Genomic DNA, 27,295 nt, shown 5'->3' with positions numbered 1-27,295 from the left:
TTTCTGATCAATCACGGGAAACTCACGAGCGTTTAACTAAGCTAAGCTAACAAGACAAATTCAGCAAGGTATTATGCCAAATTTGAAAAAATGCGCTTTACCGAGATTTTAAAATATTACTTTAACGTATGTGGGTTACTGAACAATAAGTAAAATCTCGTTTTGCCGATCTCATTTGGTATGTGGTAATGCCGAGCTTAAAATAATTGACAATTGATTAATTGATAGTGCACTTTAGCAGCAACTAAGCATACAAACACATTAACATAGAAATATAAAAGTTCATTTGCTCAAATGCAACTCAACAATGTTAAAACAACGACTCGTCAACAGTATGCTATTCCAATTAACCATAGATTGCACCTAAGGGTTTCTCTTCCCATATGCTCATTGCAAGAATAAACGTTAGGAAAGAGTTGTTGAAGAACTAACTTGTTTGAACGACAAGCTAATTAAGTTTCGAAATAACGTTGTCATCAAATCGGTTTAATCACCATGAAACTGAATATAGGGTGTGGATGAATATTGAATTTTACATCGGAATCATTTACACTACCTGTTCTACTATGTGATAATAACTCAATGGAATCAAACTTGTTTCTTTGAAGTAACATATTCAGTGTTGTTTCCAAGTTTTCGTTTGAAAAAGTAGTCCAGGAGAACTCAGAGCAAAAGAGATATAAATAAGAAGTTCAAGTAAGCGAGAAACGACAGAATTTTCGCATGACTAGTTGCTGTTCAATCTGCAAATAATTTATTTATTGGGGGCGGCTGAATTCGTGCACGTAAAATCAAAAGATTATGGTGCCTGGAATAGCGAATCAGCATTCAACGTACAAGTTGTATTAGTTATATGGTGCTTACTACCCGATAACGATACCATTCCGCCAAAAGCATTGGTTGTGAAAGGAAAAGAAAAGAACCAAAGGAAAAAGCTATCAATTCAAAATACTCGAAGTCTCAGGGCGCCAGACCTCCAGCAGATTATTTATCCTTTTATATACATCTTTGGAAGCATCCGAGCAAACAGTAAATGATATCAAATCGCCGAGTAGGGAGATGATATCCAGAGAAAAATTAGGTATATTAAATTACTACAAATTATGCATAATTGTTTTTCAAATGGATTATGATAAATATGAGGAAGGCAATATGAATAGCATATAAAATATATAGCAAAAACATGTTTGTTAAAATGTTATAATCTATTCAGTGCTTTTTAGTGAACAACAGTTTTGTTTCTATTTTACTGGTGTACAATTGTTTACCTAAAGCATGCCTAATTACTTACATAAGTTCTCTATAATATTCAAGTCCGGTGAAGGTGATGACTAATACAAAATAGTCCCTTTTTTGTTCGGAAATAACGACTTGATAAACCTGATAATAAACCTGATATATCATAATCAAATATCATAAAGAAAGGTTATACAATCACTGTGGAAACTTGATGCCCGGAAAAAATTTAAGAGATTTTCAACTTAAGTAATTTATTTCATACAAAATATAACCTTCATACCCAATGTAGTTTCGAAAAATCAAGCTAAAATTATGCAGACTTGGTTTTATAAGCTGTTGAACGTAATGGTAGTTCACGGATAGACTTCAGACGTCTAACAGATGCAAAATAATAAACAGAGTTTTGATTTCGTTCATGCTTTACGAAGGAAAAAGTTTTCGCAAAATCAAGCTACATCAATACGACTATACTTGAATAATATTTATATCATCGTAAGACTAGGTCAATAAGTCGTCATATGCATAAAACAGCTGATTTGATGCTATTCTCTTTAAGGGAAGGTGATTGATAGTCACGCAGTACGTCACGCAGTCTGATCAATTCCGTTAATGTACTAGTACTAAAGCTTATAAACTTAATTGATAATCCATCAATTCAAAATTTTGTTTGTACAATTCAGAATATCTAGATTATATGTATCAATTTACTTTCTGGTTTTTCTTCCAATGCACTCAATCGAATAAAACTCTTCCTTATGTCGTGATTTCGAATATGGTGATTTCTGTGTTCACCTTACCTATCAGCCTAGTCTTGTGGTGATCTTTACTGTATCTAGCATTCTCCATGTAACTCGATCCATGGTCGCTCTTCGCCACCCACTCAAAGCCCAGATATTTCGAAAATCTTCCTTCACTTGAGCGATTCACATCGCCGCTGTGTTCTTATTTATCTTGTGCCTACCGCATAATTACTTTCAAAAATACGCGTTGGTTCTCTATCAACATAGTCCAGGTCTCGTGGCCATTGAGAACAACCTGTAGGAAGAGCGTTTTGTTGATGGTCAATTTCGTGCGGTGACGTACTTTACTCCATCGAAGAGTGTTTCCAAGCCCAACGTACAAACGAATTTCTTACTAAAATATACCTCTAAATTTCACTGCAGGTGTCATTTTCGGCGGTTCTTAGTGCGCTCAAATACACAAACTCGTCAACCACCTCGATATCGTTGCCGTCTATCAATATTCGTGGTGGCTGCAAATTGTCAGTCATGTCAAATGACCTTCACAGACTGACTAAAATCATCGTCAACTGTAATCGGCACGGTCAAACTGTCTGTCAAATGAGATACTCGATAGTTCTATGACCAAGTAGAAGTATACTCAGACAGACGACTTTTTTTGTTTTCTCTCTCATTCTCCTATTCCCTGTTGAAGTAAAAAAATTCCATGAGAGTACTAACATAAACATAAATTGATAAAGTTAATTATTCTTTGCAAAAAATCATCGTACTTCGAAGTTTATTGGTGTAAATGAATGTAATTCATTGTTTATGCTGCTTGATTAATATTTAGCCACATCGTAATCAAGCAGTGACAGGAGAAATGAAGATCATATAAATCGCATTGGCAATCAATGAGCGTCCTGGTGAGTATAATATCAAGAGAATTTAAGTTATGACAGATCGGCTCTCAGACACTCAATATATGACGATTGGTAGAGCCTGGTTGGCAGCAGTCCAGTGACATAAACTTTCCAATCTTCGTCGTGCAAAGTTGAAACGGAAATCATCGCAACAACTAAAAAACCGGCATGGTACATTTAACATAGAATAGACACCAGTGCGAGAGCGAATTTCTCTCGGTGAACCCTAAGACAAGACCTGACAACTGGCTTCGTATTCTTCCTTCCGAATCATCCTTCTCGTCATTTTCACCCTGTGGAATAAATACCAACGTATCGGCTACAGTGTAGCCATATTTACAGATTTTTTAATAACTATGCTAGGAAAAAAATATTACATATAAATTTTTAGAATTTAGGTTTTTGATTTGAAATAAACATAAAACATGTTTTGGTGAAAGCATTTCTTTAAAATAAATTAATGCTTAAAAACAATTAATTGAGCTTTGATGACAAAACACGAAATATCTCTTGTTGAACGCAAAATCGAATCCTTTGTTGCCGTATTACCGGATCTTTTGGAAACCGGAAGAAGTCAGGTTTGGATAGAAATGCTTAATGCGATCACAGTGTGGAACACAACAGTTCATTCTTCTCGTGAAACTAAACACATTTTCGAGTTTACAGTAATTTAACAAATATTTTTTGGTTACCTTTAATTCACTAAAAAGAAAAACGGCTTGATGCCTATTTTAATTACACAGTCCTGCCACTATAAACATTTATTACCAATGAGATTGAAAAAAAATGTGAAACATTCTCCGAAAATTTTCTTTTTCATAGGTGAGCTAAAATTATACATTTTAATAAATATGTTTTCTGATTTTCTTTATACTTGGCATCATTGCTCTTGTACTGTTTTTTCTTTTCACAATGTGCAGGTTGTAACATCAAAATCAGCCAATCAGAAACTGGTCCATTTTGGAACAAAAGCAGCCCCCCCAGATGTCAGGTCTTGTCTTAGGGTGAACCGTCCGAGAATCAACGGCTAGCACGCTGCTGTGGGGATTCTCTCTGAAGCAACAAACGGCCGCTTATTCTCGTTTCGCGATCCGATTCTGTATGGGCAGTGTATAGTTGCGATAGAATCATTTTACTATTGCCGCTTATTCTAACTATGTGCATATAACCTTTGTATAATTTGGGTCTATGAAAATGTATGTGAATGCTCCACACAAGGGTTTTTAAATATTGCAACCTAGTATGAGAATCATCAAGTCGAATCATCGATTCGATTTTCTGCGATAATTGTCAACTTGCGATTCCCTCTTGGTAAATTCCACACAGCGGCGATCATTATCAGACTGAAATTTTTTTTAAGGGACATGAAATACTCAGAGTATGAAGTGGAGCGAAGAAATGTAGAAAAATTCTCTCGAGGTTCATGCATTGAGAGACTCGAATTCTTGTAGCATCTTCTACCGGATTGAAAATGTTGTATACAATATAGATAAAAATCGAGCAGCTTCTGGCAAATTTTCAGCAAACACCAACACTGGTTGACACTGATACAGAAAATGTACAAATTAATATTGAAAAGTTGAACGCTTTGCCATCATGATTCACCGTCGTTCCGAATGCAAATCTACTTCAGGTTATAATAACGATAACAACTAAAACGTACCGAATGACATTTCCGCAAACAAAATGTGGGAGGAATGGAACCGCAACATATAAAATTAGGAGTTATCAGCCTCTCTTATCAACGTACGTGATGTTGTGAAGAGAACACAACTGCTTCAATCGCAGCGAAATTACAACCAAGCTTGACAAACCCGGATTGTTACAACATTTTTGTATTGAATATAAGAAATTATTTCCGCTTGTTGACCGCTTTCCATGCACGGTTGATATGTAAAGCAAGACTTACGGCTATGAAACTTCAACTTTAACGTACAACCGACTACAAGAAATGAAGCATTCGAAATTGAGACACGTTAACAGGACGATTCCAGCGTCTTTGAACCCAGGAGTACACCTAAATCGTTATTTTATAGTGTGATTTTTTTTACTGGTGTCTTTTTGACAACACTGTTTTTAACAGATCACGCGTGAATCGTGTCTTGTGTCAGATTGGTGTAATTTAATCACAGACTAACAGACATGACAGTATGAGTAAATTGTTATAAAAATCATTTTTCGTGATGCACTAGTTCCACCTACATTGTACTGCGCGAACTATTTACTATCGGTACACCCCTTGTGTTACGTAAAAGGTTTTTTACTAGTTGGTTTCCCTTCGTTTGTCAACACCGATCAGCTGCTTACAAGGTTGCCTGATTTCATCAAAATATTTGATAATGAATCGTCACAATAAATTATTGGAGTACGTTGATAATATATTTAACTTTTTTAGCGATGTTGGGAAGTAAACATTTATTTTACTCAACGTTGTTCATCTAGACTATTTTTGATTGTGCTGGTAATTTTCATCCGAAATTAAGACCAGAAGCAAGTAAATATTGTAACAAAACGGGTTCGATTTTGTATTGCGTTGTAGGATGAGAAGTAGGCACAATTCTCTATATAGTTTTGGCAATATGTAATTAATCTGTATCCTGCATAAAATTCGCATGTCAATACATTACAGGTAATTCTGTATGAATGGCAACTCGGTTGGTAAATGAAAAAAATAAACACAGTCTAGATGACAGATAGGATGTATTTGATAGGGTAACGTGGCGCCATCATGACATATGCGAGTACTGTCCCAACTAAAGGAATATTCGAAATGACCGTTTATATGGTTAAAGAATCTAATTTAAGTGTCCTGTCTGTTAGTCTGTGATTTAATCATAAGTCGACTTACGAACGAGCAACGCTTGCAAATTATTGAATTTTACTGTCAAAATTCATGCTCTGTTAAGAGAGTGTTTATCGAAAAATTGTGGTCAGCGATGAAGCTCACACTCGGTATTGATGCTCAGGGAATTACGTTCATCCTAAGCCGGTAGCGCGAAGAATCTAAAAAAGAATTAAACCGAACCGATGGCTGGTCGTTGAGTTCAAGCCCATACAACTACAAAGTTGAATTTGTTCGTGGTAAAGACAACATGACGGATTCATTATCGCGGCTTTATCAAGGCGAAGACAATCAAGAAGTATGCTTTCAAAATTAGATTATTAAATAAACAACTACAAAGTTCAGCCCCATGGGGTTGTTCGAGCTATTAATGTGGAACAAGGCAACCAAAATTTCTAATGATCGATATTTTCAATCAAACAGTTCAATCAATCGTCATGCTTTTAAATGTGCGATTGCACGAGAGTCTCCTTCGATTGGTCTATACCTCTATAGAAAGGTATTAGAATTGCTGGAAAAACCGACTTTCGAACGGAGCCTCGGAGACCCATAATGTTATATACCATTCGACTAAGTTCGACGAGATCGGAAAATGTCTGTGTGTGTATGTATGTATGTATGTATGTATGTATGTATGTATGTATGTATGTATGTATGTATGTATGTATGTATGTATGTATGTATGTATGTATGTATGTATGTATGTGTGTGTGTGTGTGTGCGCACTTTTCGAAGATATTTGAACGCGCTCAATTTTCTCAGAGATGGCTGAACCGATTTTAACAAACTTGGGCTCGTTTGAAAGCTACTGTCGGGCCATTGATCAAGTTCGAAGATCAAATGGCTGAGACTTTTGCTTCCGGATATATGTACATGAAATTTCCAAAATCGAAATTTATTTTTTGGTGTCGAAACTCTTAAAACTGCATGAAACATCGAAATTTAGTGTCATCTGAAAAATTTTTTTTTTTTAAAATCAACTTTCTGGACTGGATATTTTTTCTAAGTCCCAAAAAGTCGATTTTTTCAAAAAAAATTTTTTTTCGAGATGACAGTAAATCACGACGTTTCATGCAATTCTAAGCCTTTTGACATCAAAATTTTTTTTTCTATTTCGAAAATTTCATGTACTCTCCCTATGGTGATTTTTAAAATGAAAATTTCACTAAGCGGACTAAGAAGGCTTTTTGCCTTTCTCTATAGAAAGGTATTAGAATTTCTGGAAAAACCGACTTTCGAACGGAGCCTCGGAGACTCATAGTGTTATATACCATTCGACTCAGTTCGTCGAGATCGGAAAATGTCTGTGTGTGTATGTGTGTGCACTTTTCGAAGATATTTGAACGCGCTAAATTTTCTCAGAGATGGCTGAACCGATTTGAACAAACTTTGGCTCGTTTGAAAGCTACTGTCGGGCCATTGATCAAGTTCGAAGATCAAATGGCTGTGACTTTTGGTTCCGGAGATATGATGGTATAAGTGACGTAACCGACAAAACACATTGATTTTTACCGCTCTTATATATGAGGGTGCCAAAATTTTGGGAACACCTCTATGTTCGTTAAGCTCTAGTGCTCAAAAGTTTGTGCACCTCGAAAAAAGCCTTCATGCAAAATTTGAGCTAAATCGGACATGCGTAAGGGGTGCTGCCCGGTGGTAAAGGTTTGACAATTTTCGATCTTGAAAAACCACCATAGGGGGGTACATGAAATTTCCAAAATCGAAAAATTTGTTTGATGCCAAAATTCTTAAAACTGCATGAAACATCGAAATTTAGTGTCATCTCAAAAAAATTTTTTTTGAAAAAATCAACTTTCTGGGGCTTAGAAAAATTGTCATATTTTTTCTAAGTCCCAAAAAGTCGACATTTCAAAAAAAAATTTTTTCGAGATGACACTAAATCTCGACGTTTCATGCAATTCTAAGCCTTTTGGCATCAATTTTTTTTTAGATTTCGAAAATTTCATGTACTTCCCCCTATGGTAATTTTTCAAGATATATGAAAATTCCACTAAGTGGACTAAGAAGGCTTTTTTAGATTAGCATCACTGATTACAAATAGGCAACGTAAATGTCTAGTTTGGAAAAATGATGCTGACTGTGTGACATAAACACTGAAGCATGCTTTTGTGAACTACTCGAATCAATCTGAATCAATTGGTGACAAAATTAGTATCCAAAATTATTTAATGAAAGTATGAAACATATTTTCATGAGACTGTTATGAAAGAAGAGAAAGGCATTATCACACCACTAGGTGGATTAAGAAGGGTTTTTTATATATATAAAAAATAGGTATAGAATCCGCTCAAACTTTAGAAAAATTTTCCGAGGCCCGGAGGGCCGAATGTCATATACGAATCGATCCAGCTCGACGATGTGTGTTGTCGACAAAGAGGTCGAGAGCTTAGAGATGGCTGGACCGGTTTTGATCAAACTAGTCGCAAATGAAAGATATCCCCGTCACCCATAACGCTATTGAATTGTTTTGAGATAGGTTGTTTACTTTTAAAGATATACGATGTTTTGAGTCAAAATTTTCAGTTTAATGACAGTATCTGTCACACTTGACCTTGAAAACAGAATATGTTTTCAGACTTAGATTCCGCACGGTAATAGCTATCCAACAAGCAAAAGATTGTTAAAATCCGTCAATTTCAAACGGAGATAATGTCATTTTCGTTTAAGCGACTTTTCTTCCTATTCCAGCTGTAGGAGTTTTGAGCGCTGTATGACAAAGCAATGCTTGAGAGATTTTTTATACTGATACATTCACATGTTTCTAAGTACCAAAAAGACTGTGTCCAGCGTCTTTTCTCATGACTTTTTGCTTCGGACCGATTTTAGCATGGTTCGTTTTTGGCAACATAATCGTTCGAATATGACATGTAAACTAGATGATGACAGCATTTTCGAGTTGAAAGCTATTCCATAATTATATTGTTTCAAACTACTTACAGCGATAAATGCTGGAAGAACATAACACCCATACACCATTCAACTCAGTTAGTCGAGATCAGCAAATGCATGTGTGACAAATAATTTCAGACAATTTTCTCGGAGATGACTAAACCGTTTTCTACAAACTCAGATTCGTATGAAAAGTCGTATTCTCCCAAACAAGGTTCATGAATTACGTTTGGATCCGACTTCTGATTGCGGAACCACAGGATGATATGTGAAACGAAATTAAAATAATGCAACTCTTTTTTTCTCGTAGATGGCTGAACCGATCTAAGATTCAAATGAAATCATATTGGAATCATCTTTTTGATTTACAATTTCCTTCTTTTAAACTTCGGAAACGGGTTTAAAGGTTTACCTCTTCTTCAATGTCGAAACGGATAAGACTGGCATATTTTTAATTTCCCTTCTATGAACAGCATTAAAAATTAATTCAGTACATCTACAAATTGAGAGACTTTTATCCCAGCATTCTCATTCCAATATATTCGATATAAAGCTTGCTTCAGATAGAATTGGAACAAAGACAATTGCCTGTATTTCAGTTATTTATTATTGAATTCAAGATCTTTTTTTATACAAATGTAGCGTTTTCTTCATACTTTTAAGAAAAAATACGGATATAATTATTCGTCACGGTTTCGAAGGAAATCTCGAATTTTTCCTGTAACACGAATCATTAGGTGGTGCAAACCTTCTTCGTCCATCGTTTAAGCTATCTTATTCCACCAGGTCATCATTTGATTGGTGTCTTTGAAAACTTTTCCCTTTGCCTTGAGTCTCCTCTTCACGATTGCCCAGTATTTCACAATAGGGTGGAACTGGGGGTAGTTGATTGGGTTAAGGTTTTTCGGAACAACCTGGACCCCATTCTCTGCATACCATTCTTGAACGACTTTGCTGTAATGACAGCTTGCCGAATCTGGCCAAAACATTACGGGATGGTCGTGGGATCGAATGAACGGCCAAATTCGTTTTTGGAGATACTCGTTTTGATATAGTTCCGATGTCATTGTCTTATTTGTAACGAATACTTTCGTTTTCGCCACAGCTGCAAATGCCCTGCCATATCATAAATTTTCTTGCATATTTGTCGGCTAAAACAAATTAAAATTTGGCTGGAGTCCGACAGATTAGGATTCCTCTTAATCGTCTTCAAAATCTTACCAGACAGTTCCCGGTGGACAGTTCCACTCCGACGATTGGCTTGAGGCTTCCGTATCGTCGTCAATGTTACCGTTTTTGTTTAGTTTGGGATATGTTTAATTTGCTGCTATGAAAATTATATCGTTAAATCTTGTTATGATTAGCTTTTCTATCTTAATTAAATTTCAGCAATAATATACAGTACAATTGAAGTATATCAAGGAGTGCGTTTTAACTTAGGGTTACACCATCTGACCCTATAGTTTATTTAAACATATCTATCATGAAGTTTGAAGTCAGTTTAAAGCCTTTCACATGAGTTCGAAAACAATAATTTCAATAATTGTTTTGCGCGAAATCACATAGGTAACTTTGAATCATACATGCTTCATAGATTTATATCTGATTAGACTAGAAATTTAAACAGATGAGAAATGATAATTCTTTGCAAAAACTTTTGTGTAAAAATTCAGGGCAATGAGAATAAGACCATGTTACCAAAACTCAGGAAATATATGAATTAAACGCAGTATTTTATCTCTATAACTAGCATTCGTGAAGTCCAATCGAAAACGTTCACCACGATGAAGGAACGATGGTTTATCGCTTAATGAAAACATCCCGGATGTGCTAAGTACCGAAAGAAATTGCATTCATTTCCCGCTGGAGTAACCTGTGGTAAAATAACTGACCTGCAAACATGTTTCGTAGCGTGGAGAATAAAACATATATTCATTCATTGCGTTTTCTAGATAATAACTAACAGCTATATTCTGTTTCAGTTTCCATTTTTCAGTTTTTTATTAACAATCCCGCTATCAGTTCGATGTGGAATGAAAATACTGCGATACAATTTAACAAACTGCTGAGGTTCCAGGGTTAGTGAGGAAATCCTTATATTATTTAGTCTTTCTTTATAGAATGCAGAATTCTTGGAAAACCTGACATTTTGACATTTGGAAAACCTTATTAATTTGACACTGTTTACAAATTGAAAAGGTTATGTTAGTTCATAGCCAAAGAAAGTTTATTTTATTAAAGATCGAAAATTTTTTTTGACGAATCTCCTAGTGATATTTTTGAAAATACAAGTAATATGGGAAAAGCATCATTACACCACTAGGTGGATAAAAAAGGTTGACATTTTTGTGAAAGTGGCTTTTCCTTTCTCGCCCAGTGAAAGGAGTTTTGAGCGCTCCATGATAAAGTGAAAAGCGATGTTTGGAAGAAAAGAAACACTCCCATGCAAGATTCCTGAACTTCATATGGACCCGACTTCTGGTTCCGAAACTACCTTCTGGTTGAGAAGATACTGGGTGATTAGCGGAAAATATCAATTTCACATGAATTAATCGGGTTTATCGAGTTTGCAGATTTTATTGGCAATGACCAAATAAACTTTCATATATCAATCGATTCAGCTCGACGAACTGAGAAAATGTCTGTGTGTTGTCAGCAAAGACGTCGAGATCTCAGAGATGGGTGAACCGATTTTGATCAAACCAGTCGCAAATTAAAGGTCTCCCCGTCACCCAGAACGCTATTGAATGGTTTTGAGATAGGAGATTGTTTACCTTTTGAGTTATACGAAGTTTTATGTCAAAATTTTCTGTTTTTTTACAGTATCTGTTACACTTGATCTTGGAAACAGAATATGTTTCCAGACTTAGATTCCGTACGGTACTATCTATTCAACAAGCCATAGATTGGTTAAATCCGTCCATTATCAACGAAGATATCGACATTTTTGTGTAATCATTTTTTTCCAGCAATAGGAGTTTTGAGCATTGTATGACAAAGCAATGCTTGGGAGCAACGGGAAACACGATTTTTATACTGTTACATATAATTGTTTTTAAGTACCAAAAAGACTGTATACAGCATCTATTTTCATGACATTTTGCCTCGGACCAATTTTAGCACGGTTCGTTTTTGGCAACATAATCGTTCGAATATGACATATGTAAACCAGAAGATGGCAAAGATGGCAGCATTTTCGATTTGATAGCAATTCCATAATTATATTTAAACTACTTACAGTAATAAATGCTGGAAGAACATAACACCCATATACTATTCGAATAAGTTCATCGAGATCAGCAAGTGTGTGACAAATAATTTCATTCAATTTTCTCGGAAAATTTCTTTTCTACGAACTCAGATTTATATGAAAAGTAGTATGCTCCAAAACAAGGTTCCTGAATTATGTTTGGTTCCGACGTCTGGTTCCGGAACTACAGGATGATATGTGAAACAAAATAAAATTGTAACTCATTTTTCTCGAAGATGGCTGAACCGATCTAAGATTTACATGAATTCTAAGAATCATTTAAGATTCAAATGAAAAGTTTTAAGATTCTATAAAACATTTTGCTTTTCAGTAAATCCAATTTCCGGTTTAGAGGATACAGGGTGATTAGTATAAAAATGTTTATTTCACATAAATTAATCAGGTTTATCGGGTTTGCATATTTGGATAGTCGATAACCAAATAAACTGATTTCAGTTTTAGGAGTATTCAGTCTCCGATTTGGATTTAATTCTCACTGTGATTTCTCAAAGATCTACATTGATTTTCAAACATTTTGAAACAAATGTAAATCAAACACTTAAGTGAATTTATTTGACCTCGGCTACACCGATTTTCGAATGCTGGTATCCAGTATCGAATCGTTTCTTCAAGCTCAATCGTTTTCTCAAAAAAGTCAAATCGAATTTCAGAAACAAAAATTCAAACTAAAATAAAAAATTAATTAATTTTATCCAACTCTGACTTCCGATGTTGGAATTACAGGATGATGAATCCCGTAAAGCTTTAAAGTTGGAATCAAAACTATTGCAATTTCTTCGTCATATGGCCATACGAATCGGTTTGGGTTATGCTGGTTCATGAATACCGGCTTTGGAAGTACCTTAAATAACCGTAAACTCTAAATATTCTTCTAAACTTCGACATATCATGGAATGTTAAAACGATTATCATACGTTTAGGTTCAAATTTGATCCGATTTGCAATTTAGACATTACAGAGTAATGAGTGATTAAAATCCCAAATTACCTCTTAAAACGGCGGTCATTAAAATTATGCCATGAGAACGAAAACAACGAAGAATATTCATGCAAAAAATTCATGCGGATTAATAAAAAAAGGTATTATCTCACTGCTAGGTGGATTAAACACGTTTTTGAATTTTCGACTATTCTTTCCGGTATTCACTGAACCGGGAGCTAGGAACCGGTATAACCGAGATCGGTTGGTTTGGCCAGCAACTAGCGTAACCTATGAATTGAAACAGTTTTGAACCAATTTTAAACGAATTCTTACGATTTGCAGTATCGTTATATATGACAGGTTGCAATTTCAAGACACACTACCCTGTATTTCTGGAACCGGAGACCGGATCTGGATAAAATTCTACATCCAATTATAGAAACATGATACCTTTCTTTTGAATCTGATTTTGCGTTGAATGGTTTAGCCGTTTCTGAGAAATTTGAGTGACTTCCGGTTTGGAGCACATGAGAGGTACTTCCGGAAACAGGAACGATGATCCGGTATACTCGAAGTCAACGTATTTGATCATAAACTAATCATACCTGCCTAACTGAAGTATTATACGGCTATTTGAATGTATTTGGTTTGACTTTTCCGTGTCATGTATAAAATAAAATGTATATACTTATCCGCCTGTAATTCCGGAACCGGAAGTCGTATCCGGATGAAATTTTGTAGTGTTATATGGGGCAAGATCTTTCATTTGAACCTAAGCTTGTGAAAATTGGATGAGCGGTCTTTTAGATAGTCGAGTGCTCTTATTTAGTGCATTTTGAAACTTTTACTCCGTGTGAAAATCGGTCCAACCATCTCCGAGAAAGTCGAGTGCACATTTTTGTTACATCCACGCATACATACACATACAGACGTTCAGTCAGTTTGTTGAGCTGAGTCGAATGGTATATGATATTCTGCCTCCTTGGCCTCGGTTGAAAAGTCAGGTGTTAAATTGCATTCCTTGACGTTTTAATGAAAAATCGGTGCAATGTCTATTTTGCAGTTTTTAACCTCTATTTCCGGTACTTTCCAAATTGCAAACCGGAGACCGATATAGTGAAATTCGGTTCGTTTGGTTTTCAAAAAAAGGCCTATAGATTCGCACAGTTTTTACTTTCGTGAAAACCAAAATCATAGTTTGTGAAAAAAAATTTGACCCGGATTTCAGATAAAAATATTCTCTCATACCTAAGTTTGTGAAAATCGCTTAGCAATCCATGAGAAAATTCTCGAAACCTTATTTATAAAGTCGGTTTCTACAGTGATTGCATAGCTTTTCTATATCAGAAAAAAATCTTAAATTACCCGAACTACAATCATCGGATTGGGATGAATTCGGAGCTAATACCATCGCTTCGACTCTAAGGAGCAAAATTAAAAAAATGAACAGCATGTGATAGCCGCACAAAAATTAAAATCGAGAGTATAAATTTTTATGTCATCCTTTGAACATGGGTATTAATATATGAGATATCGTGTTCCACCTAATAGTGCTCTATAACTAGTAGTTGGATCGCTAGGTAGTTTATCTTGAACCGCACTTTATATTATATTTATACTAACGTATCAAACAAAAAGGAATGGACAGGCTGAAGGCTTAGAACAGAAAATGGTTGAGTGTCCTTAGCCCAATTTGATTATTTTTAACCAAGCCTGTGCGTAACCACTCAATTAAAATTTGATCAGTTGTGCAGTGACGAGTTGTAAACAAGTCCCAAAAAATATACTATTTATTACCGTAAGTTAAATCCAAGCTATAACGGTTATCAAATATTGTTAAAAATACCGTCCAAACACCATAGAATCTCCTCAAACTCGTATACTGTCGCTAATTTGAAGTGTTATGCTACAGTTTTATGGGAGTTATTAAAATGGCACTAATGTATTCCTCGATATCGCCATCGCTGGAAAGCAGCTGAATGGTTTAATTGAAATAAGACGTGAATTCGACAAACTCATTTTGATTGTAAAAGTTTACTCTTGTTTGGCATCTCTAAACAAAAGCGATGCCTTTTCAACCAATTGGTGCCACTTTAGTGCCTGGGGTCTGATGTTGCCAGTAGTAATTAGAATGTATTATTATAAAAAATAAAAGTTAATTTTGATGATCAACATTGGATATTTTTTTTAACAAATGTAAAGGGATTGCAAATGTTCAGTTCTAGTCTGAAAATGATTTCTATTTTACTTTTTGTCTGTTCGATGCAACACACAGAAAGAGCTCAAGTGCTTTTTATATCGGCCAGTCAGCCATCTGCCCAAAATCACTTTGAGGGGATATTCCGGATGGTTCGGCCAAAAACTAATCATAATCCTAGCCGAGGAAAAAAGTTTTGCCATTCGTGTGCAGTTGTGAATATTCGATTGGTTTTCGCTCGCTCGAAACTCCCGTCAATTGGATTTGGACAGATGGGCTGTATCCTTACCATAAGATCATGTGACTTGCTAAAACTGTATAAACTTTACTATTCAAGCGAAACCTAAGCCAGTTTGCATATTTCATCGATGGGCAATCGTCATTCTCAAAAAAATATTTGCAGTTGAGACCAAACTTTCATTTTTAGCTTCACTTGTTCTTTGTATGCATCTATTTGAGGCAGGAATGATGTAGATGATACTCATGAAGTATTTTCTAATAATCTAAATAGTTAGATCGCAATTAAGGAATGAGCTTGTAAATCAGTCTTCAATTAGCAGTAAGGTTTTTGAAGAACACAAGAAAATGGTTCTCGAATTACAGGGTGATGCGTAAAAAGAGTTCTAGGTTCTTAAAAATAACCATTTAATTCTAATACTGTGTGTCTTTTTAGTTGATGACCTAAAATTTTGGTTTCTAATTCAAACATTTTAGAACGGTTCTCGTTTCATTTTCTCTGAGATGGCAGAAGCGATTTCCACAAAGTTAGTGTCAAGTGAAAGGTATTACGGTCTCACAAATTGAATTTCATCTGGATTTCGAAAATACCGCGAGAAATGTGTTTAAGTCTCATACCGTCTATATCCTATAGAACATGGGACAATTATGCGTAGAGCGGCTCAAAACTGTTTCAAATTGTAGTTTATGTTAGTTGTATTGCCAAACGAACCGATTTTGGCTATAACAGGTCTTGATTCCGGTTCCAGAAGTATGGATATTTTTTAACAAATGCAGCGAAAAAAATACATTAATTTTTAATCGACGCTGCCTACCATCATATAAATATGTTCGGAAATAAAAATGGAAGACATACACGTCAGAAAACTTCTTTATTCAATATCATGCGAAATTCTGTGCGGACTTATTCAATATTGAAGATATGTTGATGTGGAACACATTTTCGTTTTCTATATAGGGGTGCAAATTAGAAACTCAAGGCAAAATACACATAGAAATGTGGTCAGGTTTTAAACACTTACAGCTCAGCAAATTTTGCATCAATTATTAATATAATTTCATCATTTGATTGGAAATATTTCTAAGTTTCGATTTGAATACATCAAGACGCGTATTTTCAATTATGTATGATTGAAATTTTGATTAAAAGGTTACCAGTGTCATATTTTTCCTGCTGAAATCTCCAGCCCACCGGATTTCCCTAACGTAGACGACGGCTTTGAAGGAGTAAGCGATATATCAAAGGAAAAGCATCGCTCTGATTGGTCAATCGATGCAAAAGCGTAGTTGTTGGTATCACGCGAATCTATAAATGGAAGCGAAATTATAGCTAACGTTTCAGCTCTTCGTGTAGCATGCTAGAGGTGGGTTGTTGCTAGACAGCAAGACAAAAAGTGCCATAAAACGATTTGAAGCTTTAATTGGTTAACCTTTGCTTTGATCTTGTGTCATGCGAGTTTGGATGGAATGTTTTGTTATGCTTTGCAAGAATCTCAGTATAAATTCTAAGTATTCAAGATTAATTTCTAATTTAAATGAGATGAACTCTAACTATTATCGAAATCGCAGAATAGAAGTAATGGTAGAAAACTGAACGCTATAAAAATAACTGCATGCATGCAAAACTATAATACAAGCTTGGTGAAGAGAAGCTTAAATATCGAAATCCGTTACGCTAGTATGTACGTAAGTTTAATTGCACATATTTGGGCTATTATTGTAATTTCGGTAAATTTGTCGGATACAAGACAAACACCCCTCTCAGCAAGCGGTTCTATTTTGTTGGTCGTTGAGCGCTTGTTGAACGACATACTGCACGAAATATTCGTTCAGTTTTCTGGGTCGGTTTGTTGTTTTTTTTCTCTTGCAAAACTCCTGTCAAAATTAGGTGTTATCTTCATATAGAAAGAAAATTTGTTGTTATTCTACGTGTACTTCACGGGGTATGTAGTGTTAGTTTAAAAAACCTGTTTTAATCCACCTAGTGGTGTAATGATGCCTTTCTCATATCAATCAAACTATCATATATAATACTGTGGTATTCTTCAAAATTATTTTCCTTCGATTCTTAAAAGAATAATCGAAATAGATTTGTTAGACCGTCTACTGATAAAAACTATCAATTGGAAAAGATTAGAGGTCGATTTAGAAAACTATTTACGGTTTTTCGCTCTTTTCAGTGATGGTATAAAATTTTTAACACACTTTACCCTATATTTCCGGATTCGGAGATCGGATCCTGATGAAATTCAGGAATTACGTATGGGACCACAGGACCTTTCATTTGAACCTAAGTTTGTGAAAATCGGTCGCGCCATCTATGAGCAAAGTTAGAACACATATTTTCATTTTTTTGCGCATTTTACCCCATAAAGTTAGTGCAAAAAACGTTACATACACACATACGCACACACACACACACACAGACATTTTGCGTACTCGACGAACTGAGTGGAATGGAATATGACACTCGGCCCTCCGGGCCTCGGTTCAAAGGTCGGTTTTCACAGTGATTGCATAACCTTTCTATATGAGAAAGGCAAAAAAAAAATTTTTTTCTTCGATTCTTAAAAGAATAACCGAAATCGGTTTGTTTGACCGTCTACTGATAAAAACCATCAAATTGGAAAAGATTTGAGGTCGATTTAAAAAATTTTTTATGGTTTTTCCCCATTTTCAGTGATGGTGTACAATTTTTCACACACTTTACCCTATATTTCCGGATCCGGAAGTCGGATCCGCATGAAATTCAGGAATAACGTATGGGACCACAGGACCTTTCATTTGAACCTAAGTTTGTGAAAATCGGTCGCGCCATCTATGAGAAAAGTTAAAACACATATTTTCTTTTTTTTGCACATTTTACCCCATAACTCTCGAACCGGAAGTCGGATCCAAATAATATTCAGGAATTTTGTATGGGACCTCAAGACCTTTCATTTGAATCTAAGTTTGTGAAAATCGATTCAGCCATCTCTGAGAAAAGTTAGTGCACTTATTTTCACAATTTTTTGCAAATTTTACCCCATAATTCCGGAACCGGAAGTCGGATTCAAATAATATTCAGGAATTTTGTATGGGACCACAAGACCTTTCATTTGAATCTAAGTTTGTGAAAATCGGTTCAGCCATCTCCGAGAAAAGTTAGTGCAAAAAAACGTTACATACACACATACGCACATACACACACACACACATACACACACACAGACATTTTGCGTACTCGACGAACTGAGTCGAATGGTATATGACACTCGGCCCTCCGGGCCTCGGTTCAAAAGTCGGTTTTCACAGTGATTGCATAACCTTTCTATATGAGAAAGGCAAAAATGAGCGGAAAAAACTTCAGAGATTCTCCAGTAAAACTATTCCAACAGTGCTCAACAACGGACCTCTGTCTGTCGGGTTTGTCGAACGAAAAAATGGCATTGTTACCGCGTAATTTCTGGAATCCGCATATAAAAAAGCGTAGCTTCGGAAATCCTCGTAAAAAAGTCGCGTAACAAACTTGTTTAACATCAATAGCTCGAACAACCCATGGGGTTGATCCTTGTTGTTTTTGTGATAATAATGTTCACAAAATAACAACATACTGAATTCAGATGTTGATTATTTCATTTCGGCTTGGCATATTTATGTGAAAGATACTAACAAAATGCTGTACGGGATTCATATCTGGCTTTCAGAATCAAATTATTCTAAATTTGCACAAAACAGATGATTTTTACCTCCGATTTGAAGAGAAGTAGTCTTTATAGTTCTTTAGACAACATATAGAACCCCAATGGATAACACAATCGCTCTCGTTTGAAGCGTTACGAGCGGCCCGCAGTAGAATTTGATTCAATCCTGAAACAATTTTTGTGAGTGATTTTCTTTTGCGTAATTTCTTTTGCAGCTTTTCCACAAATGGTCGGCCCTAACAGCTCGTAAAATGGCAACATACTGAATTTTTGTGTTGGTTCTATCATTTCGGATTGGCCGATTTTAACGAATGAAACTATTATAATGCAACACCGAATTCATTTCTGGCTTTTAGAAGGGTCGAATTGTAGATTTTTTTTTCCCGATATTGAACACTATTCGTTGCCTTTTTCTCAAACGCAAATGATGGCTCGTTTGTACAGTGGTTTAAAACTGTAATTTCATGCCTTTAATTGTTTGGCGGCCATATCTTAAACTTGTTTCTTGTTGGTGTTAAAGGGGTTATTGAAACAGTTTTATGAAAATGAATCATCATGTAACGGCACGCGTGTAAAGACAAATGAAAAAATCTACTTTTACTGGAGGCAGATAGAGAGTTTTCGTCTTCGACTTGTAGCCTTTGCGATTTCTGGTAACTTTGCTGAAGAAAACATTTCACTTACTATAACTCATTATTTGGTAGTATTACTAAAAAATCAGTTTATTCATTAATTCTATTAACTCTAGCAATATGGTTTGTTTAATAAAATTTTAGAGTTTGTAAAATTACGTAAAATTGAAGAAAACTTCAATGCTCTGTGACCATTAATAAAATAATTATGAATAGTTAGTTATGAATAGTTTTATATAAAAAAATGGTCACATTTCGCGAATAAATCATTAGCGCCCCCTGGTAAGCCCGCATCGAATCTTATAGAAATGTGGATAAAGATCGATTACGCCCTACATTCAATCTTAAAAAATGGAATAGTGATTTAAAAGGCGACACATACCAAGGAAAGATATGTGATATGCAGTAATACTTTTTGCATGAGGTATGCCTAAAACGGGATGGTATCGTAGACTGCGATGATGGATCTGAACAATCCATTCGAGATTGTATCAAGTGAGAAACGAAGAGCACTTTAAGTGGGTCCATCTGTATGAATTTTTCGAAAAATCTAATTTTTTTAAATTTTTGCATATCCTGCTCTGCAACCGAGTCTGAGTTGACTTCTGCCTTAGCTACTGTACCGCATAATGTTGCTGATTTGAGTACCTTTTATGTGTCACCGGATATGGTACTTAATGCTATCAAAAAACTCAAAAGCTCGTTCTCTCCTGGTCCAGATGGAATTTCGGCTGTTGTTTACTGCCGCTGTGCTGTCGCTTTAGCTGAACCTCTATCTCAAATTTTCAATCGATCGTTTAGTGAGGCAAGGTTTCCTGAAGTTTGGAAACAATCTTACATGTTTCCAGTGTTCAAAAATGGAGACCGACGAAATGTCCATCAGTACCGTGGAATAGCAAATCTTTCAGCCGGAAGTAAATTATTAGAAATTATCGTCTAGCAGTTTATTCTCCGTCAAACCACTAAACTAGTGTTAAACTAGGTTCTTGTGAATCGTCCGCATTCACCAATAGATCAGGTGTGCCACAAGGTAGTAATCTGGGTCCCCTGCTGTTTACTCTCTTTTTCAATGATGTAGCTACGGTTTTGGGTGCTGGATGCAAGCTTATATTTGCTGACGATCTCAAGCTCTATCTAGTAGTAAAGTCGATTGAAGACTGCCATCGATTATAAACCGTATTAAATAGTTTCGTGGAGTGGTGTCGCTCCAATCTGCTGATCATTAGCATCGCTAAATGTTCCGTAATGACATTTCATAGGAAGAGCAATCCGATCATCTTCAGTTACAGCATTGATGGTATAAACCTACATAGAGTCAGTGAAATCAGCGATCTCGGCGTTATTTTTGACCACAAACTGAATTTTAACTCTCATATAGCTAACATAACTAAAAAAGCGTATAGGCAACTGGGATTCATTTCAAAAATATCCCGCGACTTTACTGACCCATATTGTTTGAAATCACTTTATTGCTCTTTAGTCAGGCCAATACTTGAGTTTGCATCGCCAGTTTGGAATCCACATCAGCTAACTTGGAGCTTGAAACTCGAAAGAATTCAGAAAAGGTTCATACGATTAGCGCTCAAGAATCTACCATGGCGTGATCCGCAGAACCTTCCACCATACAAAGATCGTTGTCAGCTACTAAACCTTGAATCATTAGAATGTCGTCGTCGTATACAACAAGCCGTAACAAAAGTGAAAATCCTGAATGGTGAAATTGATGTACCCGAACTGCTATCCCGTATAGATCTACGAGCCTCTAGGAGACCTCGCGATGTATCGTTACTATCGACAAGATTTCATCGCACAAGTTTTGGATATCACGAGCCAGTTACTTCTATGATACGCACTTTTTCACAAGTAGATAGTGTCGAGTTTGGCGACTCATCAAAAAAATTGGCATCCATCATACGCAGACTACAACTTCTGTGATATATTTTATTTTATTTAATTTTTGTATGTATTCTGCTTTTTAATCAACGACAATTATATTAGTGTTCTGTGTGTATTATGTCATTAGTTTTAGTATAGTTGAAAAGATAGTGGTTTTTATGCCTGTTTGAGAGCTATGCCATTGGATGTGTTGGTAAACTCAAATGGGCTTTTTCCCACTCAAATCATTTAGACTACAATGTCCGATGATTCAAAACAAATAAATAAATAAATAAATAAATAAATATCCAAGATATGATTTTTGATGTCAATAATCAATTTTCATACATCCTACATATGAAAATTAGTCTACAATCCAATAGTACACCCTGGGTTTTGGACAGTAGATTCCTGTTTGATACCAGTCAGTCACGTACCCAGAGGGGGGGCCCGAGGGGCCCTGGCCCCTCCCGAAATCAAAAACATATAATTATTTCCAATGTCTCAGACATGTGTTACAGAAATTACAAGACAGTACATCTAGTGAAATGTAATACAATATCAATTCCAGTGGGAAAGTTTGAAGTTTATGTAAAAAAACAGTAGTAAAAAGCACACAGAGAATTAGATACATAAGCAATACTCATTAACATTATTTTTTCATCTTTGGGCCCCTCCCGAAATGAAATCCTGGGTACGGGCCTGATACCAGTTATTGTAGAGTCAGATGGTAGAGTCAGATATTATTGTTGTGAGTTTGGACGAGAATGAGATAACGGAGCATCTTGTTGGCTTCAATATAATTTATTACGGTGCAACATTTAGAAAATGTATCTAGTTGTTTCTGCAAAAATGTTGTATTTTCGGAATCTCTGAAGAGATAAAGAAGTTTGAAGCCGTCTTCAACATGTAGCTTCAGGCACTACAACGAAAAGTTGTAAAAAAATAAACTAAATATATAAATGGTCCGAAATGACTGCCTTGAGGTACACTATAGTTCACTCGAAAAGGCGCACTAATGCAGGAACCAATTTTTACTGTCATATCACGATTTGTCAGGTCACCGCACCCCTAAAATATTTCTTCATTGAATCAATACCATCTGATCCGGCATTTGATGATGATTTCAAATACCCGCATGCGGACTTCATGACTACGATAGTGACAATAGTATCTGAACCAATGAAGGAACGAAATTGTACGGTGTTCGCTGCTTCGAAAACCTGATGACCGAAGTGTTTGCGAAATAATCTACGAAAGTCGAAGGTGGTGAATATTTTTACCCCGCTCAATGACTTCTTTTTTGGTAATCCAGTTTCTCTCCGTTGTGCGTGGACATGATTCCAAAAACTTTTGCGTTTAGTGTTTTAAAAATTTTCTAATAGTCTAGTCCTTTTGGTTGATTTGTAATGTTTTAATGTCGAGTAGGACCAAGGATTTCTTATCGCATAATACCACGTCTTACGTAATCAAATCATCTCCGAAAAAGAGCTATTTCCTAAGGAACAATTTGGTGCAAACAATTTTTTTTGTGAACACAATGTTGTAGATTTAATGTGTTATGGATGCATTCTGCCGAAATTAGAAATGGATCACTACACTCTGCTGTTTCTCAAATTTATGTTTAGAGTTTTAAACGCACAGTTTTGTATTTCAAAGAAGTTCACTTCCTTTCGTGTTACTTGTTTGTGAAAATGGTTTAGCCATCTTGGAGAAAATCAATAGCTCAAATTTGTTCATATTCATAAGAATTTATTGCAAATATAATATTTTATTGATTGATAATTATAAATGCTATTTAAAAACAAAGACTATACATATATAAACCGCAAACAATGAAAATTGCAACAATACTAGAGAAGCACGTAAATTTCGATTAGCACTTTTCATTATTCAACTGTTTGTTTCTAAATTCTTTCACCTACAATACACGACTCATTATTCCTGCCCTCAAATTGAACTGATTGATGAAATCCAATTTATCAAATTTTCTCATGTGTCTCCTTCCGAACTGATTTAGGTTTAATAATGTGCCACTGATAACTTCAGTGAAATGTCCTGCTATCACTTATGATTAGATGAAAAGATACATCTGTTTCATTAAATCGTTTCGCATATCATGAAATGAATATCTTTCTTGCTGTTGGAAAGTGAGGTACATCTGCAGAAGGAAGTTATCTGCATAATTAGAAAATCATCTATCGTTTTAGAACACAGGATGTCTTCTTTCTACTTGATAGTCACAGAATATTCAACATGCAACAAATATGCAGCAGCAGAAGCTGCACAAGAGAACCTACCGTTTTGCCATAATCTACTGTTGATCTTCAATTATTCATGTTTCAGTAACCACTTTTCTTCTGTCTTCGCTAATTGGGAAAACGTGATTTCACAGCTGAGTGAAGTTATATTGCATCATTTCAATGAGCTCCACATGATGCGAGTAAAGTGAAAAAGCGTTAGACGAACACCAACAGAAATGGTTGCTTCTTCAATTTGCATATTCACATATCAAGCAACTTTTCACTCTAGACTTGTTTACAAAGAATTTTGATGAAATCTCACTTCCTGCTTCACCGTCCATCTATCCGCACAGTAAAGAAATCACATGCTATGAAATTGATCACTTAAATATTCCATCTTGACGGCGTGATTCGACCTCCTCATTGATTCACTTCGTTCCACCGGTAAAACGGTTGGTATATAAAAGGATGACTCCTACGACACTACGAACGTGATCGGTTTATGAAAGGATTTCATATTCTGCACACAACAATCTGTTCCATGTCATTTCCTCTGGCTACACTTCATGGCTCCGAATTATGGTTCCTCTGAAGCAGCTTCTTTCCACTTAATCTACTCATCTCGAAAATATAAATTCAACCCTTGAGATCCGGTGCTCCTTGGAGTGGCATAGCCATACACCTTTGAACGTTAAGTAATCGGATCAGGCCGCATATAATATCGCAAAATTCTTTCGATAGCATTGATTCCAACAGATAAGAGTATCACTTACGGGGACCGGTTCCCGCGGTTGGAGAGAAATCGACCTTTTCCGACAAACGGCAACTGTTGACTGAAAGTGCGTCCAGTTGCACGAATCGTCAACCATAGAGCGAAACATGTGCCGGATGAACCTTGCTCCCACTTCATGCCACTTTCTCATTCCTCGCCGTTTTGAAAAGTAGTGCTACATCGAGTTTGCGCCGGAACATTTCCACAGATCCGAAGGACGGTTTGTTTATGCTGGCATTATTCATGAACATTTAGTAAATGATGAGCAAATAGTGGATGTGCAACAAAATATGTTTATAATATCAATTTCATCTGCAAAATGACGTGTTTATAATGGAAAACGTTTATTTCTGGAAGCTAAAATATTCTATTAAATGTTTATCGAGCTGGGATACAAAGCACACTAGCAAATGGTGCTTTATGTACGAGAGCAGCCTTACTTGTTGATGGTACCCAAAAGCAAAAAAGAAAAAAACGACGAAGAAGTAATCCTCAGGACGGCGCGAAGAGCATGCAACGGAAATTGATTAAGGTTCAATATCTGACTTTCGGGTGTGACAGACCAACATCCGATTAGGGACTTATTTGTTGTTACCTCTTGGTTTATCACAATGACTGGTGAGGAGAGCAAAAAAACTGTATTGCGTACCAAGTATAAAATAGGATATTTTCCGAATGAGTAATATTTTCGCGTATGATTATTTATCCATCATTACCTTGCCGGTGACAAATCAATCAAATAAAACCTGAAATCTGCTTTCACAGAGATTTAATAGTTTTCTATAAAATAATTGAATTAAAAACCTATTCAAAATGGTGTGTAATGTCTTCCTCTTTGTGTAGTTTCTGAATTCCTCAAATCTCCAATATGGTCTGTCCAACACGAAAACGTTCTTGTCTCGACTGTGTCCAATAATAATGATGATGCAGATGTCAACCGTCGCAAACGATTGCTATGATGGAGATGCACTGATTGCTAATGGTCACGGAAACGAGGCGAAACGTGGTAACTAAGTTGTGGTCTAGGACAACACACTCTTGTCATTCGCACAGTCTTATTTTTTGTTTATTCGGGTAAATTCTAACAAATTGGGTGGATAACAATTCACATTTTCACATATTCGGTAACATTCCTCTAACCAAATTTATACAAAATAATACATTTGAACTGCATTGGAACCGGCATTCTGCGGATAGAAGTTGCGCTATTTGTCGGTTGCGTCACATAAACGAACATATCTCTGGAACCGAAGGTGTCAGCCACTTGATTTTCAAACTTTGATCCACAATTTACAATGTAGTAGCTTTCAAATGAGTCGACGTTTGTTGAAATCGGTTAAGCTATCTCATACCGTTTTCGTTTATTGATCGGAGCAGCCCGAAAGCTGACCTAGAGTCGCCCAAACAACGTTTGATATGTTTGTTTTAGCAACCTGAGGTCGCTCTAGATCGGACTCCAATCGCGTAGTTTCGCTCTGAAAATTTTCTCGGGTCGCACAACGCATCCAGCCGAGTTTGTTTATTTTTTCTTTTTTTCATGAGTTGTTGTTTAGGGCGCGTACCACGTGTTCGTTTTACTCGGAGTCAGAGTAGCCCACGTCTAGGTTCAAAAACGAAAACGGTATCAGAGAACATCGAGCCTATGGAATAACACACACACTCACTCTCTCTCTCACTCACACACACACACACACAAAATTATATTGTCATTCTATAGAGAGTATTAAAATATATAATTCTCAACTTCAGAGCTGAGAGTTCTTGAATGTCGTGATAACTCTCGATTGATTTATAACACAATTAACGAAAAATCTGAGCAAATGTGCACCAAATTTCTCGAAATTACTTTGCTCGCCTGTTGGTGTCTATCCATGTCTAATAAAGAGCGATTGATTACGGTGTTCTCCGATATTCGATACAGTTGAAGCCGTGTTATTTTTATGGATATAGGTGAAGTTTTACTGACATTCAAATAGTTGAACATTCAGCAAATAATTCAGTAAAAGTTTTATTTGATGAATGATCGGTGCAGTTGCATCGTATTATATTAGAATGCATTGGTTTTTCAATGAACATGAATATGTAAAAAACGCGCAGATTTGCAGCAACATCCCGCATAGCGTTTTGGCTACCTGGGCAGCCATGGCCACCAGAAGGCTATCAAAATTGATTCAGTTACGGTTGTCAAATCCAATTTGACAAAACAAAGTCGCATGTATCCAAGTTAGCCGAGCGTTTTCATCTTCTCACCTTCGCTGAAAATGTCAAAGATTTCAATGTGGAAAAATCCTGGTGGATACGGTTGTATCGTTTGAGTTGTATATCTGGCAGCGGTGAGGCAGTCGGTCACCAGAATGTCTGCCAGCCATATTTTTCCAGCTGGCAGCGTTTAGTCAGCCATCTGGCAGCCATGCGTATGCGGGATAGTTTTTCCTCCATACCATCCATGATAAAACCACAAATTGACATAAATATTTCATAAGATTACATAAACCAATAAGAGTTTCCTTTTGTTTACTTGCTTTTCTGTTAATAACTTGCTACTTTTCACGATTACCTACAAAATTTTTGTTCAAAATAAAAGCAAATGTTTCCCTGTTTCAATCAGTACCAGATATGTATTTATATAATAATGCCGATACAACCTAAAGAGAAAGTAAACAAAGAAAATCAGATATTTTCTTCTACAAAGTATACATTGGAGCAAAGTACACCGGAAAGGTAACAACGACGAAGAACATTCTATAATTAGCCCTTTTAGGGGACATACGTGTTTACAGAAGCGCTATAAACGTTATTATACTGATAAAATATGCAAATCGGAAATCAAA

General features: G+C 36.0%; 1 protein-coding gene across 1 annotated transcript in view; it reads right to left on the bottom strand.

The window, feature by feature from the left end:
- Positions 1-24,504, bottom strand: part of LOC131435036 (G-protein coupled receptor dmsr-1-like) — a 172,613-nt gene extending 148,109 nt beyond the window's left edge. Inside the window, exon 1 of the mRNA XM_058602503.1 lies at positions 23,750-24,504. The gene's annotated coding sequence lies outside the window, so the exon portion shown is untranslated. The remainder of the gene's footprint in view (positions 1-23,749) is intronic.
- Between the last annotated feature and the right edge of the window lie 2,791 nt (positions 24,505-27,295).

This window comes from Malaya genurostris, chromosome 3 (genome assembly GCF_030247185.1).
Source record: "Malaya genurostris strain Urasoe2022 chromosome 3, Malgen_1.1, whole genome shotgun sequence".
NCBI classification, from domain to species: domain Eukaryota; kingdom Metazoa; phylum Arthropoda; class Insecta; order Diptera; family Culicidae; genus Malaya; species Malaya genurostris.
This window is presented reverse-complemented; position numbering and strand designations above follow the sequence as displayed.